This window comes from Cricetulus griseus, chromosome 5 (genome assembly GCF_003668045.3).
Source record: "Cricetulus griseus strain 17A/GY chromosome 5, alternate assembly CriGri-PICRH-1.0, whole genome shotgun sequence".
NCBI classification, from domain to species: domain Eukaryota; kingdom Metazoa; phylum Chordata; class Mammalia; order Rodentia; family Cricetidae; genus Cricetulus; species Cricetulus griseus.
In genome coordinates, this window is record NC_048598.1 from 66,003,105 (window position 1) to 66,019,946 (window position 16,842).

A 16,842-nucleotide genomic window follows, 5' to 3' on the forward strand; every position below is an offset into this window, starting at 1 on the left:
ATTATGGTTGAGGCCGAATTTTGAACACACCCGAGGCTCTGCCTCTGTGAAACTTGGCGGTGGAAGGGGCAGAAGAAAACAATTTTATTAATTCCTCAAATATTCTTGGCTTTTTTTATCCTTCAATTTGCTGAAGTCTGGGTTTATTTCCTTGTCTCCATACCTTTATAAAATTCTTTAAAACAGGCATGTACATACAAACACACTAGGACATAAACATACATACATACTATAGCAATGTTATTGCCAAGGAGACTTTAGAGATCCTTCATTTACTAACATGCATTGCCTTTCAAGTAGCTGCATCCACCTAGGACCATGTACACAGTATGAATTTTATATTTATGCAAATCATTTGAATCACCAATTGTCAAACAGATAATGTTAGTTAGTAACATAAGCCAAAGGTGATTTTATGTGTGTGTGGTAATTAAGATCCAATTCTGGGGCCTTGCACATGCTAGGTAAGCACCTGACCCCTGAGATTATGTCCCTGCCCCAAATTTTAAATTTTATTTGTAGACAGGATCTCACTGAGTGACTCCAGCTGTACTTCAGCTTGTGTTTGACTTGCCGAAGCTTCCTCAATATCTGAGATTAATGGCTTGTGCCACTAAACCTCACCCCCAGTGGTAATTTGGGGGAGGTAGATGTGCTTGTGTGTGTATACCCAGATGCATGTGTGGGCATGTATATAGAGAACAATAACCAGCCATAGATGTCATTCCTCAGGTGCTGTTCACCTTGTGTTCTGGCTCATCAGCCAGAACTGGGCTGGTTGACCAAGCTCCAGGGATCCACCTATCTAAGCAGCTGTATAAATGGAGTTGAAAGTGTGTGCTACCATGTCCAGCCTTTTCAGTGGGTTAGTGAAGCTCAGGTTCAGATCCTCATGATTGTACAGCAAGCTGACTTAGCTGAGGGACAATGGACCACGTAATGAAAATACGCTATCCTTTAAGGAAAATCTCTCTCCAAATTTAACATTTGTTCCTTTTATGTGATGGTTGCCTATCCAAGTTCTAACCATGTCTGACCTTTCTTGGTTTCTTAGATCAAGAGCATTCAAGGTGTTATGACAGCAGCCTATCCAACCTCTGAAACTCAGGAGTCCTGAGGACAAGTTGGTTCTCATGTACTTCTCTTCACCTGTTCTACCAACTGACACAGATCCATGTGTTGATCTAAAAGTTACACAGAATGCCTAAAGCCTTATAACATAAATGCAAAGCCGCTCTCACTTCATTGATATACATTGTCTCCTTATCTTCCATAACACCACTGCCTTGTTTGCATCTTTATCATTGCATTGCTTTGACAACATACTAGAGGTCTACACAGAGAATGGCTACTTTTAGCTCTTATCCTGAGTTAATTAGCTTCAGTCTCAGAAGATGGCATATCATCTTGCTGTTTCTTCAAATCCCTAACAGGCACTCAATTTCCAATTTTAGGATGCTCTGATTGCATGACTTTGCAAAATCACTATTAATAGTTAAACTGACAGTTTTCTATGAAATGTGACATACATTTTGTATTGGTAGGAACTAATCTCTTAGAAGATAATTCAAATTATTGTATTTGATTGAGATACTTTCATCTTGACAAAGTGACTTGATCAAAACATGTATAAACACATACAAGCACACACACATACACAAACACATAAGCACATACACACAGGCACATGCACACACATATGTATACCTATGTAATAAAATGTCGCTACTTCGAATGTAATGAAGCCAAATTGAAGGTGTTTATCATGTTTATCCATGCTGTCAAATTGTGCCATCAGGGAAAGATTTACAAACATAAAATCAATACCATAACCATTTTGCTGGTATAAAGCAGCTTTCTGATATGTGAAAATCTAAATTCTGTTTAAAATTTCCTCAAGGAAGTTATCTAAATTCCATGGAAATGTATGTAAAAATGAGAATTGTATGTGAGAATAAATGGCAAGCTATAATAGGGTATCTTAGGTTCTTATCCTATTGCTGTGACAAAACAGATACCAAAAGCAACTTAAGGGAGAAAGGGAGAATTATGTCTTAAAGTTCAAGGGTATAATCCATCATTACAGGGATGTTAATGTGTCAGGAGCTCAAAACAGCTTGTCTCAACCTATCTACAACCAAGAAACAGACAACACTTGAATGCATGCTGCTGCTCATGCCTTTTCTTTATTTACACAGTCCAGGAAGGTGTTTGACCCAGACAGGGGTTCTTTTCAGCCTCAGTCAATGACATTCAGATAACCCTACACAGGCATATCCAGAGAACCATTTCCCAGGTGATTCTGTCAAATTGATAATAGTAACATTATAAAGGCAAGTACCTTACAAATGAGGTGTCTCATCAGCCATTCAACTACTATTTTAGCAGCAAACTTTGGTTAATTATAATTGGAATGCCCTTTTCCATGGGCATATAATCAAAGATGTGGATGATCTAGACGACTTGCTCATATGTGATTTACCAACCTGGGGGAATGGTATATGTGAACACTGAAATTGCAGTAGGGTGATAGCCTAATGATCCATGCAAAATGGATGTGTACTAGAAATTAGAGTAGTGATATTGATATCTATGTTTAATTATGGGCTATTCAAAGGTTAAATATACGTTTGTTCAAAACATTTGCAGAATTCTGGGAAATCAAGGCTGATGTTAATCAATCTATGACCTGGTTTTGCCTTTACTAAATTTAGGGAAGGAAATCTGTAGCGTTAATCAAAAGTGAACTGGAAAGCTAATGAGAAGACTCGAGGACCTAAACTGAGATCTAAAACACTAAAATAAAGCCAGATGTGGCAGCATAGTCTGTAAGTGAGGGCTTGTATGGTTAGATAGAAGCTCACTGGCCCCCTAAACTGGCATACTTGGAAAAATCAGAGACCCTCTGTCAAACAAGTTAGAAGTCAAAAATTGATAATTGAGTTTGTTCTCCTCACTTTCTGTCTGTCTGCCTGTCTGACTGACTGACTGTTTCTCTGTCTCTGTCTCTGTCTCTGTCTCTGTCTCTGTCTCTGTCTCTCTCTCTCTCTCTCTCTCTCTCTCTCTCTCTCTCTCACACACACACACACACACACACACACACACACACACACACACACACAGAGGGGAAAAGAATAAAGTATAATTTCTAGCCAAATCTTACTATGCAACTGCTATGACTGCTATGCCAATATTTTGGTGATTGTATAATAAATAAACTTGTCACAAAACCAGGCAGACAAGTAAGGTCCCTAGTGTTATGACATGCCCCCCTTTTTAAGAATAATAACATATTTAGAAAGTAGTATACTAATAAACTTTAAGCCATTTCAGCTTTGAGTTGTGATAAGCCGAGAACAAGTGAACAAAATCAAATCTCGAAAAGAGAATCAGACTTCTAGAACATTACTTCATTTACCTTAGATGGTAGTGCTATGTGGGGGACACTTGAATTGGAGAAACACTGAAAATTTGCATCCCAATAGGATTAATCAGAAAGTGATGAAGCAATGCAAGTTCATTATTATTGTATGAATCTATATGCATTTTGACTTAATTATTGTATTTGCTACCTACCTTTCCTGTTGCTATGATAAAATACCCTGACAAAAGGACCTTATGGGAAAATTTTTTTTAATAGTTTGCAATTTAATATAGGATCATGGTGAGGAAGACAGGGTAGCAGGCTTAGAAGGCACAATAACAGAAGCAGGAGGCCAGCAACCACATTGCACCTGCAGGCAGGAAGCAAAGAATGGACAGGAAGTCTCACCTGGGGTTATAAAATTTCAAGGCCTACTCCCAGTGACCCTGTCCTTCCCTCAAGGCTTCACCTCCTGGAGGTTTTATAGTAGGGCCAGAACATCACCACCTGCTGGGGACCAAGTGTTCAAACACATGAGTATGCAGGGACACTTCACCTCCAAACCATAACAATAATTTCCATGCTTTCCGCATTAATTTTCATTTTTCTAATTTTTGTCACTATTTTCTGTCAATAGCCCACTGCAAAATAGAATAACTACAATGGGGAAAGTGGTGTCAAAATACATTAGGTAGGTCTTATTTATTCTAAAAGCTCACCTACAACACCTTCATCAAACAGATGGAAAGAATTACCTAGAAGTAATTTCTGGACTTGTTTACCATGCACCATGTTCAGTTTTATTGTTATTCTCATAACATGTAATAAAATAACCCAACACGTGTCACATTATGTTAGTGAATAATTACAGCTCAGCATGACAGCTCTGTAATTTCTTGGTAATGAAGAATAAAAACAATGAAAACAGCAGGGAAACAGAGCCAGAAGAAATTTAAAAACAATCTCTTTCTGATAACGCATATGAAATTCACAGTTTCATACTTTAAATTCACAACACTCCTATTAGCATCAGGAACTGTGGATATTCGAAGTTGAATATCCTTAATTAGCATTAAATTAAGTAAATAATATTAAATAATTTCAAAATGAATAAAAACATTGGCATTATAAGTACAACATAATCACCAGGGTTACAGGGAGAGTGTGGCATAGGGTAAAGGAAAACTCACTGGAAAGAGGTTCTATTTAAGTTTTCTGTATAGAATGTGATGCATTGCAGGTTCATGCATGCATTGCAGGTTCATGCATGTCAATAACTAAGAATGTAATCTTTAATAATGACCTGACCAACTTAATGCTGAAGACTTAGTGATCAGGGTGTGTAACTGCCCTTATTTTAATACCGAACATAGAGTAAACTTTTAATAGTGTCAGTTAAGTAGGCAAATGAAATATAACAGGGGGTGAATTATTGTGTTGTACCTCTAGGCAGAGACAATAAAGATTTTCTATCTGGAGCAACAACATTTAGGTAAACTTTAGATCATGTTAATTTTTGAGATGTAAGTTTATAATCTTTGGTGTTAGAAGGTAACTTAAATTCCAAGATGTGAGGATGATGGCTCTATCATTATACGTAGGGGCATTAGGAGAAGAGTCTAGATAGAACCCACAGGAGAAATATTTACAATTTTAGACAATACATACATACATACATACATACATACATACATACATACATATATATATATATATATATATATAATATGTTGGTAATTAGACCAATTTTAAAATAGAAACAAGCTTCTTTTACATGTCAATCTCAGTTCCCTCTTCCTCCCCTCATTTCCTGCCCCCCCACTCCTATCCCAACCCCTATCTACTCTCCAAGGAGGGTGAGGCCTCCCATGGGGGATTTTCAAAGTCTGTCCTATCATTTGTAGCAGGATCCAGACAGTCTCCCTTGTGTACAGGCCAAGAGAATATCCCTCTATATGGAGTGGGCTCTCAAAGTCCATTCCTGTACTAGTTATAAATATGATCCACTACTAGAAGCCACATATATTGCCCAGACTTCCAAAATGACATACTCATTCAGGGGGTCTGGAACAGTCCTATGCTGGTTTCCCAGCTATCAGACTGGGGTCCATGAACAACCACTTGTTCAGGTCAGTTATTTCTGTGGGCTTCTCCAGCCTGGTCTTGACCCTCTTTTTCATCATTCCTCCCTCTCTGCAACTGAATTCCAGAGTTCAGTTTAGTGTTTAGTTGTGTTTAGTGTTTAGTTCTGCTAACATCAGCTACTGGATCAAGGCTCTAGGAAAGCATACAAGGTGGTCATCAATCTCATTATTGGAGGAGAAGGGCATTTAAGGTAGCCTCTCAACTATTGCTTAGATTATTAGGAGGGGTCAAACTTGTAGATCTCTGGAGTTCCAGGACCTCACATATGACAAACTCACTTTGCCACTAGTGCAAACTGCCATCATCGGATCAGAAAAGATGGCTATGTTTTAATCAACATATTTTCATAACTCTATATAATAAGAGAGATATATACAGATTTTGATCCTGATGTAGTTGTAAGTATGGGTGTGTTGGCTAATAATGGTTATCAACTTAACAAGATTTAAAATCACTAAAGAGAACCTGTACAGAGTACCTCTGTAACTGACTGGAAGGCATTATCTAGATTAGGCTAAGTGAGGTTGAATAACCCACTCCAAATATAGGCAATACCATGAATTTGGCTGGGGTCCTGGGATGAATAAAAAGAATAATGTGATTTAAGCACCACCATTCATTCATCTTTCTCTGATTCCTGGCAGTGGATGCAAAGTGACCAGTGGCCTCATAGCCCATACTACACATTTCCTACCATGATAGACTGTACCTTCAGGCAGTGAGACAAAATGAAACCTTTTCTTATGTTTTAGTTGCATTCTATTGCTGGACTAGAATGCTGTGAGCAAAAGCAACTTGTGGGAGGAAAAGGTTTATTTCAGCTTATGTGTTTCAATGTACCATTTACAGAAATCAGGACAGCAACTCAAGCAAGAACTTGAAACAGATACCATTTCAGAGTGCTACTTGTTGATTCACTGGCAGGTTCATGCTTAACTAGCTTTCTTATGAAGCTCCAAATAACCTGTCATTGAAATCATGCTGCCAAAGTGGGCTAGGTTCTCCTCTATCAATTATCAATCAAGGCAATCCCCTACAGACATGCACACATGCTAATTTCTTCTGGGCATTCCTTCAGTTGATAGTCCCTTCTCCAATAACTCTAAGCTGTGCCAAGTTGATGGCTAACTTAGATACCTTCCTTCATTTTTTTTCTTGACAAATATTTGGTTACAGCTGCAAGGAAAGTAATACAATGGGTAAAGATATGCTTAGATAACTAAAAGTGTATTTGTCAGCTTCCTGTTACTATAAAAATTCCTGAGATCACAGCTTGAGGAAGTGTTTGCTTTGGTTTAGATTTGGGGTCTTCAGTCTCTGATAGATGAGAAGCACACTGTAAAGAAAATATTACTGGAGGTCAGGATATAAGACAGAAAAGAAAGAGAATTGATAGGAACATAGTCCCATAGAGGCACATGGACAGCAATGTCTTAGGCTCTGGGTTTCACCTCTTTCTAATGGCTTCTAAAGGTTTCATCCCTTTGTGATAGCACCATGAGGCAAGAAGCAACCCCTTCACATACTGACCTATGGAGGAATAGTCCACCTTACAACTAAAAGAGAAGTCATGACAACAACTTCTAAAGAATAGAGACTGCATAGAATAAAATGGAGAGTAAACTAAGGGAAAATTAGAATACATTTTAAATGACATTGAAACATCTATTTAACATTTCGATATATGTATGTAAAATACTATAACAAATATAAGTACATTTGAATCTTGCAGAAGTAAACACATCCTGGTAATTTTTAAAAGGTTTCATCTAAACTGAAAAGCTAATATGTAACAAGAAAAAAAAAGAAACTAAATTTCCTCTCACAATAGCAGCTGAAGTTTTAAATTGCCTGTCACCTGATTTATTGATCCAGCACATTCAAATGTTTCTGGGCCATTCGTATTGGAAAAGGACATGAGATTTTAATTACTTTTATTCCTTCTTTATTTGGTCAATATCCTTATCCAAGGACTCTTATATAAGATACATCAGTGGGTCAGAAAATAAAGTATCTTTCAATAACAATTCTATTTATAAAGAGCATTAATATATGATGTCAGTGCAGGGGATTATAGATGACTTTAAAAAGAGCACCTTTTCCTAGGTCAGAATATTACTGTATAAAATTGTGTTCATACCAAACGAATCTCTGAGTAAACTGTTTGCAGTAATGAGTGCAATTAATCTAAAATAGAGAGGTATTTACTTTAATTATATTTGACAATGTACCTAATACATTGGGAGTGAATGGAAATGAGGATGAAAATTCCAGGAGAGATACATTATTTAAAAGACTATTTTAGAAATAATCTGAAGAGATTATTTTAAAAATCAGAGAGAACACACACTAAGAAATATCTAGAAGTACAACTCCTACACTAAAAGTTGCATGCCATTGTACAAATCTGTCATCTGCTGTACCCTGTGACAACAACATCATTACAAGATTCAACTGTAACTCTTAGGTGAGTCACACCAAAACCCCCACACTAAAGCCAAAATTGAAAGTGTCAGGAATGAAGATCAAAGGGGTCAGGACCAGGCTGGTGAAACCCACAAAAACAGGTAACCTGAACAAGGGGGAACACATGGCCCCCAGACTGCTATCTGGGAGGCCAGCACAGGAATGATCCAAATGCCTGAATGTGGATGTCAATGAGGAGGCCTCAGCACTCTATGGGCCCCCTGGTAGTGGATCAGTATTTTTCCATGGTGTAAGGGTCTTTGAAAACCCATCACACATGAAGGGATGCTCTCTCAGCCCGGACATATGGGGGAGGGCCCAGGCCCGGCCCAGGATGATGTGGTGGACTTTGGGAAGCCCCCATGTAGGGCCCTACCCTCCCTATGGAGGAGAGGGGGGTGGGATGGGGGGTTGGGGGGTTGGGTGGAGGGGAGGCAGAGGATTGACATGTGAAGCAAGCTTGTTCCTAATTTGAACTACTAAAAGATAAATAAAAGTCATTATTTTCAGACAAAATATATATTTAGCATGGTTACTACTGTTTCACAGAAAGAGGCTGAATGTGTCCTTTGCCTTACAGAAGCTTCTCAGTTTCAGGAGGTCCCATTTATTAATTGTCGATCTCAATATTTGTGCTACTGGTGTTATGTTCAGAAAGAGGTCTCTTGTACCAATTTGTTCCAGGGTACCACCTACCTTATCTTCTAGGAGGTTTTGTGTGGCAGAGTTTATATTGAGGTCTTTGATCCATTTGGACTTAAGTTTTTCGAATGGCGATAGATATGGAGCTATCTGCAGTCTCTACATGCCCGAATCCAGTTATGCCAACACCATTTGTTGAAGATGCTTTTTTCCCCCATTGTATAAATTTAGCTTCTTTGTCAAAAATCAGGCGTGCATAGGTGTGTGGGTTAATATCAGGGTTTTCAATTTGAGCCCAGTGAAGCTTCTGTAAGGCAAAGGACATAGTCAGCAAGACAAAACACCAGCCCACAGAATGGGAAGAGATATTCACCAACCCCACATCTGACAGAGGGCTGATTTCTAAAATATACAGTGAAATCAAGAAGGTAGCCACCAAAACACCAAACAATGAAATTAAAAAGTGGAGTGCAGAACAAAATAGAGAGTACTCAACAGAGGAATCTAAAATGGCTGAAAGACACTTGAGAAAGTGCTAAAAATCCTTAGCTATCAGGGAAACACAGCTCAAAACCACTCTGAGATACCATCTTACTCCTGTCAGAATGGCTAAAATCAGTAACACCAATGACAGTCTATGCTGGAGAGGATGTGGAAAAAGAGGAACACTGCTCCATTGCTGGTGGGAGTGCAAACTTGTACAACCACTTTGGAAATCAGTATGGTGGTTTCTCAGGAAAATGGGAATCAGTCTAACTCATGATCCAGCAATTCCTCTCTTGGGCATATACCCAAAGAATGCACATTCATACAATAAGGACATATGTTCAACTATGTACATAGCAGCACTCTATTTGTAGTAGCCAGAACCTGGAAGCAACCTAGATGCCCCTCAACTGAAGAATGGATAGAGAAAATGTGGTACATTTACACAATGGAGTACTACTCAGCAGAAAAATAAAAAAACAACAGAATCTTGAACCTCCCAAGCAAATGGATGGAACTAGAAGAAACCATCCTTAGTGAGGTAACCCAATCACACAAAGATAAACATGGCATGTACTCACTCATATATGATTTTTAGACATAGAGCAAAGGATTACTAGTCTAGAATCCACATTGCCAGAGGAGCTAGGAATCAAGGAGGACCCCAAGAGAAGATTGCATAGTCCCTCGAAGAAGGGGAGGGGACAAGAACCCCTGAACCAAGTGGGAGCACAGGGTGTGGGTGGAGAGGAAGGAGGTGGGAAGGGGAGAAGTGGATGGGGGAGGAGAACAAGAGGACTGAAATGGGAGGAATAGAGGAAGGCAAGAAAGGAGATTCCTTGATAGAGGGAGACAGTACACGTATGGAGAGAGGTCTTGCACAGGGGAAATGGGGATCCACAGGGATGACCCCAACTAAGAATCCAAGCAGTGGTGGTGAAGATGCCATTGATACCCTTCTCCTATAATGAGATTGGTGTCTATCTTGGTTACCATTCCTAGAGCCTACATCCAGTAGCTCTTCTAAGCAGAAACAGGTACCCACAGCTAAGCACTAAAGCATACTCTTGGAATCCAATTATGGAGAGGGAGGAGGGATGAACAAAGGAGCCAAGGCAGTGCTGCAGAAACCCATAGAAACAGTGGACCTGACCTAGTGAGAGCATGGAGACCCTAGTCATAAAGCTGGGGAAACAACATTGGACCAAAACAAACCTTCTGAATGTGGGTGCCAGCTAGGAGGCCAAGACAGTCTATGGGACCTCTAACAGTGGAGCCAGTCTTTATCCCTAGAGCACAAATGGATTTTGGGAGCCCATTCCATATGGAGGGATACCATTGCAGCCCAGATACAGCAAGGAGGGCCTAGGCCCTCCCCCAAATGATATGACAGATTTTGAAGGTCCCTGGTGGAGGGCCTCACTATCCCTGGGTAGGAGTTGGGGCATGGGTTGGGGGGCTTGGGGGGGAACATAGGAGGATGGGAGGGTGAGGGAATGGGGGGATGAATATGTAAATATGAGTAGTAATTAAAGAATTTTTAAAAAAGAAAGAGGCTGCACTGATTTTTATCTATTTGCTAAGTTATTTATTATACATATATGTAAATGTTTCTCTGTGTGTGTGTGAGAGAGAGTGTGTGTGTATATACTGTGTATGTGCATTTTTGTTTTCTGAAGATCAAACCCAGGGGATACAACTCAGATCCTGTGCAAATCAAGTATGCTACTATTGAACTACATACTCCATCCCAGGGTATCCAGAGTAAAAGAATAAATATTATAAGGTATATAATGAAAGGAATAAGGAGCATCATGGAAAGAGACAAAACAGCCAACTAAAGAGTCAGATACCACATAGTCACTCAGCCAACTTCATAAGAAATTTCAAAAAAATATGATTAAGATGTTACAGGATGTGATGAAAATTAGAGAGCAGACTATATCAGAAATGTCATCCTGTAAGAGCTATTGATACAATTAGAAAGCAAGCAAACAACAACAACAACAGAATGGAGATGGGAGCGAAGGTAACACATCTTGGTAAATAAAGAAAGCCTTTAATGAACTCTTCAGTGGACCCAACTCAGTCAAGGAAAGAACACGTAACAGAAGCAAACCAAACATAAAAGGAAGCAGAAGTTGCAAGATGCCTACATACAGGGATCGGCCATACTGTGAGATAATATGAACACTAATAGTTTCCTAATTGGAAGGCTATAGATGGAGAGAGAAAATACCTTTTGAAAAGGTGTGTGTTTGTACATGTTTAGACACCAGCAGCCAGTATTGGGTTCTCTGTCTTATTATTTGCTTCTCCATCTTATTATCTGAGCCAGATTATATTTGATTTGCTTCTGGTTCTTATTCTTTCCTTTCCTTCTAGTTCTTGATCTTTCCTTGTCTGAGTTGTGTGCACTGAAGAGCTCAGAGATCACTTCAACTGGCTTTCCAGAAAGCCCGAGGGGACCTGCCTGCTTCTTCCTTACCAGTGCAAGAATCAAAAATGAGAGCTGTGTCGCCCAGATTTTTATGTGGGTTGTAGGAAACTGAACTTAGCACAGTAAGCTTTTAATTGACTGGCAAATCTTCATAACCTCCATCACAGAAAATTCTATTGAGGCACTCTGACCTAGAACAGAAGATATTCACAAAGGGCAAGCAGAACATCCTGGGTTCTCTGAAACCAATTGTGCCCTTTCCACTTTCCTCTTCAATACATGCCAAGGACACATCCCAGAATTTCCAAGATCAGTTCTTAAGTGATAAAGTAACAAGTGTAAGAGCATTAGGTCAGAGGCTCACAGACCTTAAATGAAGCATTGCATCAGGATTTCTTGAACACACTGACAAATAATGAATGGAGTTGTCAAGATTCCAGCACCATTTCTCAAGTGGAAATAATGAAATAAATTCATGAAAAGTTGAGAATATGCTAAATGATAATCTAGAATCTATATGAAATGGCCATCAGTGACTTAAAGAAACAAGAATGACTCATTAAAATCACTTAAATGAAGGAATATGACAACTGAAAAGAAGCTAAAATTAATCTGTATGTAAAATACATTGACAATATGCCTAGAAAAAGCCAAATTAATGATGCTTAGAAAAGATAAATGATCCTTAATAACATCAAGAAAAACAAATATATCAGTTTTTTTAAACAACAAGTAACAATGAGTGTATTGCAGGACCTATGGGAGAAGGGAGTTAGAGGAGCATAACAGGGCCACTACCAGGAGACATTACAGTCTCAGGGTAATAGCACCTCAATTCATGATTGGCAGGTATGGAGACATGAAGAAAAACATGACTTTCTAGATGGACCCTCCTTTACTCAAGGAAGTAATGTAAGAAAATTGGCTTCAACAGAAAGCTTTTCCTTCCCATCACCAATACACAGGAGCAAAAAGCCTTCTCTGTAGACAACACATCTGCAAAAATTTCATGTACCTTTCTGCAGGCCAAATGTCTCCTCATTGCCTGGAAAAGATACAGCAGTACTCAAGCTGAACAAAGAACACATCCAACCTAGAACCAGAAAATACATTTCTAACAACACAGTCTGTCCACTGAAAGCTTGGAGTGCTATTGCATGAACCTTCATCTATTGTCATGTAAAGAAAGGCCGTAGCCTGTGGCATACTCAGGCAGCTATGGAAGGATAAATTTAGGTCAGGCTGATCTTCATTGAGTTCTTCAACTCACAGTCTCATAGGTTAATTTCTTTTCCTTTCTTTTGAGTTTCTTTAAGGTGTCAAAATGATAATGTTATGTTCTAACTCACAGAAAATAGGGATGGAGACATAGCTTATCAGTTAAGAGTGTTTGCTGATCTTGCAGAGGACCAGATTTTGGTTTCCAATATCCACCAAGAAGCTCATATCCCCTGCAAACATTAGCTTCTAGCTCTCTTATGGCTTCTGTGGAAACCTGCACTTGTTCATATACCCAATCATATTCATACACATATACATAATTAAAAATAAAGTAAATTTAAAAAATATGACAATGAGATGAAAAGGTGCTTCTGCAGTTAAAAGCAGATACTGTTGTTGCAAAGGACCTGAGTTAGGTTTCCAGTCCCCATATGGGGCAGCTCACAACTTCCCATAATTTCAGCTCTAAGGGATCCAAAACCATCTTCTGAACACTGAGGGCACTTCATTCAAATATGCAGAGAAAGACCTGTGACCTATGGTGTCCAATGTGGGGGCTCAAATATCCAAACAGAGGGCCTGAGAAACTGAAGAAAAGTTCTAGCCAAGGAGACAACATGGCTTCCGAGTCCTGCAGTTCCCCAAGCAGGGCAGTTCTCAGTGTGCAGGTTCTCAGCATATAGAGGCACAGGTATTGACCACTGCCTGTATGCTGGAGCTAACCACCAGTGCCATGCACCAGCACCATGCACTAAGCTGAGCCAAGTGGCAGCTGATTTGTCTCATATGATAAGAGACTGTTGCAGGCACTTAGTAAAGCCAGGTACAGATACAGAAAACCTCTAAAAAGGTACAGTATGGTTTAAAAAGTGCTTAAGTGCTAAAGAAAGAAAAGAAAAGAAAGTCACAGAAAATATTGTTTAAAGATAATAAAGACTTGATCCCAGCAGTCCTGCCCACTCAAAGACTGCCAGTGTCTTGGTCCCCTTCCACCACGGGAGGAGGTAGGCATTGGCCTGTTTCCTCTCCTCCTTCTAGTGCCCTGCTCTGAGTTCTCTGAGGCCTGGAGACTGAATATTGGGGAATCTGTCCTGGCAGAATAGTCCTCCAAGGTCTGCCAATGACCTGGTACTAGTCCCACCTCCACTCACAGGAAAAGGAGAGCCATTGGAGTATTGGTCTTGCTTCCACCCACCTGAAGGGAACCTTGGACCCATACCCACCAGGAGAGGAAGAAACTCCACCTGAACCCACTGGAGGAAGGAAAGGAAAGAAGACAATATAAAAACTCATTCAACAACAGAAAAAAGAGTATGACACCATCAGAGTCTAGGGACTCTAGACCAGCAAGACCTGAACATCCCAACACAGATGAAGCAGAAGAGAATGACTTTAAAAACAACTTCATTAAAATGACAGAGGCTCTCAAAGAGGATACGAAAAAAATCCCTTAAAGAAATGGAAGAAAAAACAAACCAAAACATATGAGAAATCAATAAATCTGTTAAAGAAAGCCAGGAAAAAACAAACAGATGAAGGAAACAATTCAAACAGTTCAAGATCTGAAAACTGAAATAGAGACAATAAAGAAAACAGAAACCGAGGAAATGCTGGAAATAGAAAAGCTGGGGACACTCATAGTTGATCAGTATTTATCCCTAGTACATGAATGAACTTTGGGAGCCCACTTCAGCCTAGACACACTGGTGAGAGTTTAGGCCCTGCTCCAAATGATATGACAGACTTTGAAGATTCCCCCATGGAAGGCCCCACCTTCCATGGGTAGCAGAAAGGGGTTGGGATTGGGGGTCAGTGGGGGGCAGGGTAGGAGGGGAGGGAGAGGGAATTGGGATTGTCATGTTTCTAATTTAAATTTTAAAAAAGGAAAAATAATAAAATAATAAAGGCTTAAAAGAAAGAGTAAAGTAATATAAAAAGAATAAACCACAAAATATGGGAAATACACATGGTGTGTGTATCCTGTATGGTACTTTGTTGACTTTGATTTTTTATATGCTAATGTACAAAAATAATAACTTTCCACTGGATTGTGGAAACTGCAAAATTAAACCAACCTGTATATTTTAAGAATGCCTTATCTTCAAAATGGAAGTCAGAAAATACATTTTGTTTGTTATGCCTTTGTTTCCCATAGGAAACAAAAAGTTTATGGTTCTCTTCAAAATAAATGAAGATTAGATTTGACCAGGAGAGACAACCTGAGGATCTTAGCTACAGACATGAGGAACAAAGCTGAGAAGGATTACAGGACAGTGACATATAGGCTGTTCCCTTGACATGCGAACAGCTCTGAGATTGGCTGAGACATGATAAATCTTGTGGACTACAGAGTGCCCGTGATTTAGTATTACATGCCATTCTTTCATCTAGCATGGATGCATATTTATATTATAGTTTGGTTATAAATTCCAAATGGACTTATAAAGCTAACAGATGCCTTTGTTACTTGCTGAAACATAAAACAAACAAAAAAAATCACATTTGACTGATTCCATACTTGGGTTAATGCAGATATATATGTTACCTTTAAAATTTTATGTGATTTGAGAAATAAAGGACCAGACACCAATGAAGACAATTAGCACAGGTGACCCAGCCTCTCGGAACGACTCTGTTGCAGTTTTCTCAAAATTCTACATTCTTTCAAAACTGATGGCTGAGATGGTGCAGCTTCACAGACTACTCCCACCAGAATTTCAGATAAGCTCTACACCTTTCCATCACACAGAGACTAAACAAAAGATAATACAGCTAGCTCTCTTAGAACTTGACTATTATCTCAATTTTCTCAGGGTCCCTTAAAGATGTCATCTCCCCCAGACAACAGATAGCAGGCTAGAAAATATATTGGCAACATTCCCAAGAGGTGAGGTATGTGGTTTTTTGGCTTTCAATGGATTATGGAAGTTTATTGTCATTTAGGGGGTAGATAACAATTTGCTATTGATCATATTCAGGGAAAAATCTGAACAAAGATTAGATTAATTCTCTTTCTGAAGAGAAAAGTGGGGTTATAATATAGAAATGATGAGATAAAAGAATAGATTATTGAATCTACTTTTAAACTAAAAAAAAAGCAACTATTAGACTTAAATACTCTATATTGGTATGATTTCTGTGTGTTGATACAAATTTAAAGTTATTTTTGTTATAATGTTTTATATGTTTCTATTTCTTGCTTAAAATATTTTCTTGTTCATTTAAAAATGTAATGTAAAGTTCTAATCTTGAAAGTTATTTAGTATAATCAAGAAATACAGGTTAGTAGTTAGTCATCTATAACAATCAAACATATAGTCATATCAGGTATGTTTTCAGTGTCAAATAGAGACATATTTTAATACATAGATAATCTTCAAACATTTCAAAGACCTACAGAATATGGCATTTAAAATGTTTTAGTACCATGAGGGTTTTCATGACAGTGCGACTCCTCTGCTCCTGGAAGCAACAATTTACTTAAAAAAAAGGATGACAGGCATCCATATGGAGTTTGCTTTCATTGCGGCAAAGTTAGTCACTGGGCAAATATCTCCCCTTGCCTACAATGTTGACAGTATGCTGTCTAAATTGGACAATCAAAACACTAAAGAAGGTGACTGAAGAATTTGCCAAGACAAGGTAGGTTAGTACTTTAAAATTTTCTGGTTAACAAGAGAAGTCTGTCAGATATTCTAGATCTATAGGCTGAAGACAGTTGCTCCAATTTGCAGAGGTACCTTGGAGTGACTGTCCAGCCACCCAGATGTCTCTGTCAATTCTGTAGTTTTGGGAATTGCTTGCTCTGCACTTCCTGTTTACTCAAGTAATATTATATCATTCTTGGGTCTCCCAGGGAGTTGAAGATTAGATACTGATAGTTACAGTTTTCCTTAGTTACGTCAGAAAGTAAATTAAGTACAAAACTGTGGACTCACCAAGATAGGATAGATAATGTAGTATTTTCTCTGAATTTGCCAAATATTAATGGACTGGATATTGTGAATGTATTTCTTAACTAATAATTGCTCTTATTGTATGTAATTTTCCTGTGTTACAATTAAACATTTTTCTCTAT